The sequence below is a fragment of the Vulpes vulpes genome, chromosome 14, assembly GCF_048418805.1.
Source record: "Vulpes vulpes isolate BD-2025 chromosome 14, VulVul3, whole genome shotgun sequence".
NCBI lineage: Eukaryota > Metazoa > Chordata > Mammalia > Carnivora > Canidae > Vulpes > Vulpes vulpes.
The window spans coordinates 109,415,786-109,426,789 of record NC_132793.1 but is presented as its reverse complement, the minus strand read 5'-3'; the positions used below and the strand labels follow the sequence as shown (position 1 = coordinate 109,426,789).

The following is an 11,004-nucleotide window of genomic DNA, read 5'->3' as shown; positions in this document are numbered from 1 at the left end:
AGGCGGCGGCGCCCCCTGCCCCCTCCCCGCCTCCTCGGGCCCGCGGACCCCGGCGGCGGCGGCGGCGGCGGCGGCGGCGGGCGGCCGTGGAGCTGGAGAACCTCGTGGCCAACACGCTGCTGCTGAAAGCGCGCCAAGGTGGGTGCACGGCGGGCGCCCGGCCCCCGCCCACCCGCACCCTCCGAGGAGTCCCCGCCCCCGCCCGGAGCCCCGCCCGCTGCCCTGCACCCCTCTCGGCACCTCGAGACCCGAGTTAGGCTAGTCTACGCCCCCGCCCCTTGGTCTGAGCCTCCCCGCGGCGTCCGGTGGTGGCGGTGGCGGTGGCGGTGGCGGAGCGTGCGCGCCCGCGCCGGGAGCAGGGCCCTAACCCGAGGCGGGGAAGCCAGGCCACGGAGCGAAGCCGGCCAGAAGGGACGTGCTGCGGGGTCTGCGGACGACGAGCAGAAGCCTGTGCATGCCCTGAGCGGGGGCCTGCCCTTAGTGTGCGTGGACTGGTACTGCAGCGCGGCTTCTTGATTTTGAGGTTTGACCGCAAGCTTTAGGGTGCGTAGAGTGGGTGTTACCACGACGCGCCGACGGAGGAAACGGGGTGCGAATTCACCCTGACGTCGCGGAAAAGCAGCAGCTGGCCCAGCCCTTCCGCGCAGATGGCTGGCTGGTGGAGTCCTCTGTAGCCCAGGAGTTGGGAGAGCAGGCGACAGAGCTGCCTGCCTGTGGTTCTTCAGCCCCTGGGCTCCTGCGGAGTCGGTGACCTGCAGGTGCACAATGGCCAGAACTCTGTGCTGAAGAGCAAGAGCAAGGTGCGTTTTGTGCACCGTGTCCCCAGCCCTGGGGTTCTGTCCTGGGCCCACATGGCCGTGGAGCGGTGCTCCTGGTGCCTTGGGGTGCTGTTGGGAAGCATCAGTGAATTCCTCTTGTGATCGGAATAGTGAATAAGGCTCTGTGGGAGAAGGTCACCTGGAATACAGTTCTCTCAGGTCTTTGGGCTTTGTTTTCTTCTTAATCCACCCCCCTTACCATTTGTGTCCTAAGTGTCTTTCAGAAGGAAAGATTGGATGAGAAAGTGCCTGGTTCCTCAACTCACTGGAGACCTTGAGTCAAACATTGAACAGGAATTCTCCACAAAACATTCTCTGACTGGTGCAGAGAATTAGATACCCAGGTTGGGGTTTAAATGGAAGGATCCAGATTTATTTTGTAAAATGTCTCTTATTTTAAGAATTGAGAATAGAGCCCTCATCTCAATATTTTTGTGTGCTCACCTGGGTTATCTTGAATAGAAGACCAAGGAAGGGCAGAAAGGGAACGGGGTCTTATTTTTCTGTTAAGGCAATGGGGTGAGCTCAGATCAGTGTGTTTCATTGGAGCATTTCATTGTGTCTGGTGTTTCTCACTTTGACTCCAGATTGGTCACAGAGGTGAATTGTCATTCTCCGTGGAAAACCCATCTGACCCATTGCTCAACTGGTCTTTTCCACTGTACCATCATCTTTGGGTGTAATGTATGAAAACAGACTTGTGTCAAGCACACTTCCATACAGTGCTGTAGAGATGAGACAAAGAGGTAAATATAAGTGCTAGCTAAGTGCTAAATACATAAAACCAGGGGCGGCCACCTGGCTCAGTCACAAGAGCCTGTGACTCTTGGTCTCAGGGTTGTGAGTTCAAGTTCCACGTGGGATATAGAGATTACTTAAAATCTAAAAAAAAAAAAAAAAAATCATAAAACTAGTATTTTCTGCCAAAAAGCCTTTTGAAAGCCTGCTTTCAAAAGAGTTTTAATTTTTGTTCCCTAAAGTATTAACTCGTAGTAGTATAATTGTTAGGAGTTCTGCCTCTTGCCAACAGAGGATGTTTACTTCTGTTTTCAAAGAGTCATGTCCTTGTGATGAATGCTTAGAGAAGCTGAATATGAAATATCAGAAAGATGAATATATGCTGAGTGTTGGTTATAACTTAGGGCTGTTCTCTCAAGTCGACAGTTTATTTGCTTTAGAAGCTCAACTGGGATCCCCTAGGGAGTGTCTTCTTGAACGTGTCTGTTCATTGCTAGTTCCTTATTTAGTTTCTCTGGCTCAGTTATTAAAAAATTAACATTTGAGGGATCCCTGGGTGGCGCACATTTGAAAGAAGCATATGTAACACGGCAGTTATATGTTGGCCTTCACTGTTGGTTTAACATTATGAATGAATCCAGTCATTTTCTAGATTTATTTCAAATAAAATCAATTTCTCTGTTGTTCTCAAACAGAAGGTGTTTAAATTCGTTCCTCCTTTTCAGGAATGTTGGCAGATAATTCCGCATTGAAAAAGTTGTCACTCTGCCAGGCACACTGTAAAGAAGTAGAAAATAATGGTCATACTGTTCATCAAACACAAAATCACTGCTTTTCTTTTTTTTAACATTTAGGATTTTTTCCCCCCTGTGTTATACATTTGTTAAGCATTTTGTGACCTTACATGGCTTTAAATGTTAACCTTAAATTGTTTCACATCATACTTCTGAGGAGACTCGCCCCATTTTCTCTGTTGGAGAAATTGACAGCATAAATGCAGAGGGAGGAACAAAAGGTATGTACATTCAGTGTGGATTTTGGTCTTATATGTCGTATTCTGTTCTGATTTCAGACGATAGCATTATTTAGCAGTTGTTTAGCATCTGATGCATAGTTAATACACCTGGTGTCATTTTCATGAGCTGTCTCGCTGTGACTTCCTCTCCAGGATTTTGATTGTAAAGGGTTTCTAGATGTATAAGTCCTTTGATTTAGAAAGTATAGTAGCTAATATTTTTGTTTCCTTCATTGCACTTATTTTGATCCCACACCCAAGACCTACTTAATGTATTTTTATTGTAAAACAATCAACAACTTTCGTGTTCATTTGGACATGTTCTTGTATGCTTGCTATTCCAGTCTTCTGTGTGGCAGGCCCTCCTTGCTTTCTTCTTGTTCATTTCTTTCCATCCTTCAGAATCCGGTTTACCTTCATCTTCTTTGTAGCTTGCTTTACTTCTTCCAGCTTGGTGGCACTCTCTGCCCTTGGGGAATTTGGAACTTGGATTCAGAAGTGTAGTCAGCATAGTCAGTGATTCTTTCTCCAGCCAAATTGTAGTCTGTGTGGGCGGGGCATAGATTTACCTTTATTTTTTATTTCTTTCAGTGCTGGCTAGCCATTTAATTGGTACTTGGTAAACAATTGGAGATTAAGGGGGTGATTTGTTACTTTACTAAATATAAGAAAGAGAAGATGAAATTCATATTTAAAACAAAAAGGATTGGCTCCATTTGGAGGAAATAAAGCACGTTCCAAGTGTGCCATAGAGCCTACTTGTTGATAAGGATAGCTAACATCAGTGCGGGTTTGTTCTGTCCAAGCAGCACGCTAAATTCTTTATGAGTGTTATCCCAGCTATTCCTATCCCTCCTTCTAACCTATAGCACCAGACTGATGATAATTCTGCTTCAGTGTTAAGAAGACTGTGTAGCAGCAAATATCATTCTCAATGGGGAAGCACTGGGAGCCTTTCCCCTAAGATCAGGAACAAGACAGGGATGTCCATTCTCACCACTGCTATTCAACATAATACTAGAAGTCCTAGCCTCAGTAATCAGACAACAAAAAGAAATAAAAGGCATTCAAATTGGCAAAGAAGAAGTCAAACTCTCCCTCTTCGCCGATGACATGATACTCTACATAGAACACCCAAAAGACTCCACCCCAAGATTGCTAGAACTCATACAGCAATTTGGCAGTGTGGCAGGATACAAAATCAATGCCCAGAAGTCAGTGGGATTTCTATACACTAACAATGAGACTGAAGAGAGAGAAATTAAGGAGTCAATCCCGTTTACAATTGCACCCAAAAGTATAAGATACCTAGGAATAAACCTTACCAAAGAGGTAAAGGATCTATACCCTAAAAACTATAGAGCACTTCTGAAAGAAATTGAGGAAGTCACAAGGAGATGGAAAAATATTCCATGCTCATGGATTGGAAGAATTAATATTGTGAAAATGTCAATGTTACCCAGGACAATTTATACGTTTAATGCAATCCCTATCAAAATACCATGGACTTTCTTCAGAGAGTTGGAACAAATTATTTTAAGATTTGTGTGGAATCAGAAAAGACCCCGAATAGCCAGGGAAGTATTAAAAAAGAAAACCAGGGATCTCTGGGTGGCGCAGTGGTTTAGCGCCTGCCTTTGGCCCAGGGCGTGATCCTGGAGACCCGGGATCGAATCCCACGTCGGGCTCCCGGTGCATGGAGCCTGCTTCTCCCTCTGTGTCTCTGCTTCTCTCTCTCTCTATGTGTGACTATCATAAATAATAATAAAAAAATTAAAATAAATAAAATAAAATAAAAATAAAAAAGAAAACCATAGCTGGGGGCATCACAATGCCAGATTTCAGGTTGTACTACAAAGCTGTGGTCATCAAGACAGTGTGGTACTGGCACAAAAACAGACACATAGATCAGTGGAACAGAATAGAGAATCCAGAAGTGGACCCTTAACTTTATGGTCAACTAATATTCGACAAAGGAGGAAAGACTATTCACTGGAAGAAAGACAGTTTCTTCAATAAATGGTGCTGGGAGAATTGGACATCCACATGCAGAAGAATGAAACTAGACCACTCTCTTGCACCATACATAAAGATAAACTCAAAATGGATGAAAGATTTTAATGTGAGACAAGATTCCATCAAAATCCTAGAGGAGAACACAGGCAACACCCTTTTTAAACTTGGCCACAGTAAGTTCTTGCAAGATTCATCCATGAAGGCAAGAGAAACAAAAGCAAAAATGAACTATTGGGACTTCATCAAGATAAGAAGCTTTTGCACAGCAAAAGATACTGTCAACAAAACTCAAAGACAACCTACAGAAAGGGAGAAGATATTTGCAAATGACGTCTCAGATAAAGGGCTAGTATCCAAGATCTATAAAGAACTTATTAAACTCAACAGCAAAGAAACAAACCAATCATGAAATGGGCAAAAGACATGAAGAGAAATCTCACAGAGGAAGACATGGACATGGCCAACATGCACATGAGAAAATGCTCCGCATCACTTGCCATCAGGGAAATACAAATCAAAACCACAATGAGATACCACCTCACACCAGTGAGAATGGGGAGAATTAACAAAGCAGGAAACCACAAATGTTGGAGAGGATGCGGAGAAAAGGGAACCCTCTTGCACTGTTGGTGGGAATGTGAACTGGTGCAGCCACTCTAGAAAACTGTGTGGAGGTTCCTCAAAGAGTTAAAAATAGAACTGCCCTACGACTCAGCAATTGCACTGCTGGGGATTTACCCCAAAGATACAGATGCAATGAAACGCCGGGACACCTGCACCCTGATGTTTATAGCAGCAATGTCCACAATAGCCACACTGTGGAAGGAGCCTCGGTGTCCATCGAAAGATGAATGGATAAAGAAGTTGTGGTTTATGTATCCAATGGAATATTACTCAGCCATTAGAAACAACAAATACCCACCATTTGCTTCGACGTGGATGGAACTGGAGGGTATTATGCTGAGTGAAATAAGTCAATTGGAGAAGGACAAACATTATATGGTCTCATTCATTTGGGGAATATAAAAAATGGTGAAAGGGAATAAAGGGGAAAGGAGAAAAAATGAGTGGGAAATATCAGAAAGGGAGACAGAACATGAAAGACTCCTAACTCTGGGAAACAAACTAGGGGTGGTGGAAGGGGGTGGGCGGGGGGTGGGGGTGCCTGGGTGACGGGCACTGAGGTGGGCACTTGACGGGATGAGCACTGGGTGTTATTCTATATGTTGGCAAATTGAACACCAATAAAAAATAAAAAAAATAGGGCAGCGCCGGTGGCTCGGCGGTTTAGCGCCACCTTCAGCCCAGGGTGTGATCCTGGAGACCCGGGATCGAGTCTCACGTCGGGCTCCCTGCGTGGAGCCTGCTTCTCCCTCTGCCTGTGTCTCTGCTTCTCTCTCTCCTCTCTGTGTATTCTCATGAATAAATAAATAAAATCTTTTAAAAAATAAAAAAAAAAGATTGTGTAGGATAACGTGTCACGGTGCTTGGTGCTCAGAAAGTACTCAGTAAAGGTTAATAGTTGTGGTTGTAGATTTTGTTATGTCTAGTGTCTACTGTCTGGATGAAGAGCTGGCACTTCAACATGCAGTTATGTTAATTTGAACCTCGTTCTTTGTCTCTAGTCTATTCTCATTATTAGATTTCCCAAAAGTATAGCTTTCCTCTTCCAGAATTCTCATGTGTGATAGGTCTTTGAACCTCATTTATCCTTAAGCTTTGTTATTTCTCACATCCATTCATGTCTGTCCTTCCCCAGTAGCCCTGCCCCAGGGTCCTCTTGACTTGACTGAAGGCAAGAATTTCCTAGCTGGTCTGTTTCCAGACTTTCTTCACCTTTAGCATCCCAGTGCTGCTAAAACACTAAAAAGCACAGATATGTTCCCTTAATCTTTTTAAAATTTGGATCTAGACCTCCATTCCAGGACCCCCACAGGCTCCTACCTGAGCTCAGTGACCTAGCTCTGCTCTCCTTGTCCATCTGTGGCTGAGTGTATTACACCCCTTCATGCCTTCCTACCTGGCGAAGTTTTGTTCCTCCTCCACTGTGTTCCAGCCCAAATGCCTTTCCTTGGAACTTCAACACTCCCGCAGGAGGCTTGCTCATTCCATCCTTTGTGCCCCTGTTGTGCCCAGGATGAACTGTTACTGCACTGGGCTGATTCAAGGCAGCTCTGGGCCTCCCCTTCTGTGTCACCAGCATCTAGCACTGTGCTAGCACCCAGTATATGCTCTATGAATGCCAACTGATGACTGAGGACAAAAGAGCACACCTCAGGAATTCTCTCAATACCAATGATAACCAGAAATTAAGGTTTCAAACTAAACTGTCTTTTTTGACTAGTCATCTGGAAATAGAGAACAAAAACTGAGATTTTCTTCAACTTTAGAATGTCAGTGATGAGTGCTTTTTATTTCATTTTGAATTTGATATTTTTGTTTTTATTAAATCATTATTAAAATGCTTAATTATATCTGTATTGCAACCTATAGTTCCCCTCTCAATATTTACATGTTCATCACTAGCAAAGATAGCAGGGTCAACCATAACTAGTTAGGATGTTAGCAAAAGGCCAGGCACATGTGTTTTCCTTTTAGAATGAAAACTATTTGTTTTTACCAAATTGAGAGTTCCTAGTTCAAAGAACACATGGCAACACTCCCTTTGCTGCCTCCTTACTCCTGTGCTGTTTATTTCACTTCCTGGCAGAGATATTGTGCTTGAGCATTTGCATGGTAATCCTAGATCTTTTTTTGTGAGCATTTCTGTGCACTAGATTTGCAAAGTCGACAAGGCTGCTGAACTGGTAGTGTCCTCCTGACCTCTTGGGGCAGGTATTATCCCCTGTCACAGATGAGGGAAAGAGAAGTGACTTGCTCAAGGTTATATCACCAGGAAATGGGAATGTCAGGATTCAGCCCAGTTGTCTGGTCCCAGACCCATGCTCTAACTAATCATGTAATGCTGTCTGTTGAGACTTCCTTGGTTTATCAATTTTAATGGAAATGGGTTGATACTTTGTTTTTAGCTTCTGGCATAAAATTAGCTTTCTAGATGTGGGAATGTTGCCTTCAAATGCTGTGGCCTCACATCACTGTCTACTTTTGGGGACACAATATTCTGCCCTCATGGACTGTACCTCTTGTTTTTGCCCCACTCAAGTTTTAGGATCTGTGGAAGGTCTTCTGTGTAAATAGCTTGGGTCATGCCAACCACGGTTGATATAAGCCATGATCGCATAACTTAATGTAGATGTTCTTTCTTTTCTTGCTTGGTTTCTTCCCCACTGGTCTTCCTGTCTTGACATGGTATAGTGAATGCCACCCAACTCATCTTGAGTCTGACTGTACCTGGATGGGACATCTCAGAAAATTGGTGCTAGACTTTGCTATGATTTGTCAGTAGAGACTTTTGGAATCAAGGAGAGCTGCCTGAGGGGTGGGATGGCTGCTTCAGTTCATCAGCATGTGTACCCCAAGCCTGCTGCTATGAAGTGAATGTTTGTGTCCTCTCCCAATTTAATTATTGAAGCTCTGATTCATAGTGTGATGGTATTTGGAAGTAGGGCCTTTGGAAGGTAATTATGGTTACATTAGGTCATAAGGGGGGCCCTCTTGATGGAATTAACATCCTTAGAAAAAGGAGAGATGTGAGATCTCTCCGTTCAATTGTATGTAGCAAGGAAAGGCCTGTGAGGACATAGTGAGAAGATAGCCATCTACAAACCAGGAAGGGCCCTCACCAGTCACCAGTCTGCTGGTACCTTAATATAGGAATTTCCAGCTTCCAGAACTCTGAGAAATAAATGTGTGTTAAGTCACCCAGACTATGGTATTTCATTATAGCAGTCTGAGGTGATAGAGAAACCCCACAGAGAGGACCCCATTCTTCTCTCTCCTTTACCTTGTTGCATTCTTCTAAAGACCAAGCCAAAGAGCCTTGTCTAGGGAAAAGGGGGGTCTTTTGTAGTGATACATGGTATATGTGTGTGCACTGCTGTGTTTAGTGAAATGTGCATGAGACCCTGTGTTTGGAGGTACATGTTGTATGCACTATTGCGTGTATGTCACCTACTCTTTAAACAAATAAGTTTTGAGTGAGTTATGTGCTGGGTTCTGAGCTCTCACATCTACCAGTCCACTAAGACCACCCTTGTCAAGATCATCAGGGTCAGTTCTTGATTCTCATCCTATTACACTTGTGGGCTGCACATTACATAGCTCATCATAGGGATCTCCTCAGTCAGTACATCCTTCTAGACCACCACCCTTCATGGTTTTCTGCTATTTCAATTCTTATCCTCTCAGACTGCTTGACTGGTTGCCTCTCATTCACTAGATCTCTTCATATTGAAATGCTCCCAAGGCTCATTCCATAGAGTCTCACTCCTTGTGATCTTCTTCTTCAGTAACATGGTTTGAAGGAAGCTACTGTCCCTCAAATTGAGATCTACAGACTGAAACTTTCCATTGAACTGCAGCTCGTTCTCTACTTGCCCACCAGACATTGCTACTTAAAAACCTCATTGGCATATACACAAACACACACCCACAGTCAAAACTCTTAATGCCCACCCTGCCCCATTTTTTCCTTCTGCACCTCAGTTAATACTCAGGCTGAAAATCTTGCAGTAGATTTTTAATTCGTTCTACCCCACATCCAGTCCCTGGACAAATATTTTTTTAGATCTCCCTTCAAAATGCAAAGAATCTGACCTCTCACTGCCACAGCTGCTTTCAGGATGGCTCAAGCCATCAACCTATCTCACCTAGAAGATCACAGTTGGCTGCTACTTGGCCTCAGCTTCTGCCTTTCTGACCCTACAGTCTGTCCTCAATATACTAGCCATAATGATCCTATTAAAACGTAAGTCAAGGTGTCAGCCCTCTCCTCCAAACCCTTGTCATAGCTTCCCAGACCAAGGAGAGTAAAAGGAGGAATGTTCGAATTATTAGACCAGGAATTTTTAAAGACTGTGATTGATATCATAAGGGCTTTAATGGGAAAAGTAGACAACAGGCAAAAAACGGATAATGTAAGCAGAAAGATGGTAATTCTTTTTTTTTTTTAATTTTTTAAGATGGTAATTCTAACAAAAGAAATGCTAGAGGTAAGAACCAAAACAATAATAAATGAAAACTCCCTTTGATGACTTCATTAACTGACTGGTCAGGACTGAGGAAAGAATCTCTGAGCTTGAGGATATTACTGGAGATTTCTAAAACTGAAAAGCAAAGAGAAAAAAGACTAAAAAAAAAAAAAATCACAACAGAATATCCAAAAACTGGCACAGCTGTAAAAGGCAGAACATATGCATAATGGGAAAGCCAGGAGGAGCAGAGAGAAAGAAAGGAACAGATGAGATATTTGAAGTAGTAATGACTGAGACTTTCCTCAAATTAATGCCAGATACCAACCCACAGATCCATGAAGCTTAGAAAACATGAAACAGGTTAAATGCCAAAAGAATGACGCCTAAGACAGGTGCCTGGGTGGCTCAGTTGGTAAAGCATCTGCCTTTAGCTCAGGTCATGATCCCAGGGTCCTGGGATCCAGACTCAAATCTGGCTCCCTGCTCTGTGGGGAGCCTGTGTCTTCCTCTTCCTCTGCCCCTCCCTCATTTGTGTGCACTCTCTCTTTCTCAAAATCTTAAGAAAGAATGACACTTAGGAATATCATCTTTAAACTTCAGAAAATCAAAGAAAAACTCTTGAAAGGAGCCATAGATAAAAACACTTTACCTATACAGGACCAAAGATACGGATTATATCTGATTTCTTTATAGAACCCACGCAATGAAGAAGACAGGAGTGTGAAACATTTAAAGTATTGGGAGAAAAACCCACCAACCCAGAATTCTGTACCCTGTGAAATTATCCTCCAAAAGTGAGGAGAAATGAAGACTTTATCAGACAAAAACTGAGGGAATTTATTGCCAGTAGACCTGCCTTGCAAGAAATGTTAAAAGGAGTTGTTTAGAGAGAAAGAAAAATTACATATTCAGGAACTTGGATCTACATAAAGAAAGGAAGAGCATTGGAGAATGAATAGATGAAGGTAAAAGGAAGACCTGTTTTTCTTATTTTTAACCTAAGAGCTGTCAGATAACAGGTAACACATACACACACACACACACACACACACACACACATATATAAAAGATAACGCTTATGTGTAAGTGAAATGAATGACAGTGATGATACAAGGAGTAGGAGGGGAAATTAGGAATATTTTGTTATTTATAAAGTATTCGTACTACATGTGAAGTGGTATAATGTTATTTGAAAGGGGACTTGGATTAGTTGTAAATGTATGTTGCTAACTCTAGGGCATCACTAAAACAGTTTAAAAAGAAATATAGTTGATGTGCTAAGAAAGATGTGGAAAGGGACGCCTACGTGGCTGAGTGGTTGAGT

General features: G+C 43.1%; 1 protein-coding gene across 1 annotated transcript in view; it reads left to right on the top strand.

Moving 5' to 3' along the window:
- The first annotated feature begins 33 nt into the window (after nt 1-33).
- GRK4 (G protein-coupled receptor kinase 4) overlaps nt 34-11,004 on the top strand; it is a 105,565-nt gene continuing 94,594 nt past the window's right edge. Inside the window, exon 1 of the mRNA XM_072737679.1 lies at nt 34-138. The gene's annotated coding sequence lies outside the window, so the exon portion shown is untranslated. The remainder of the gene's footprint in view (nt 139-11,004) is intronic.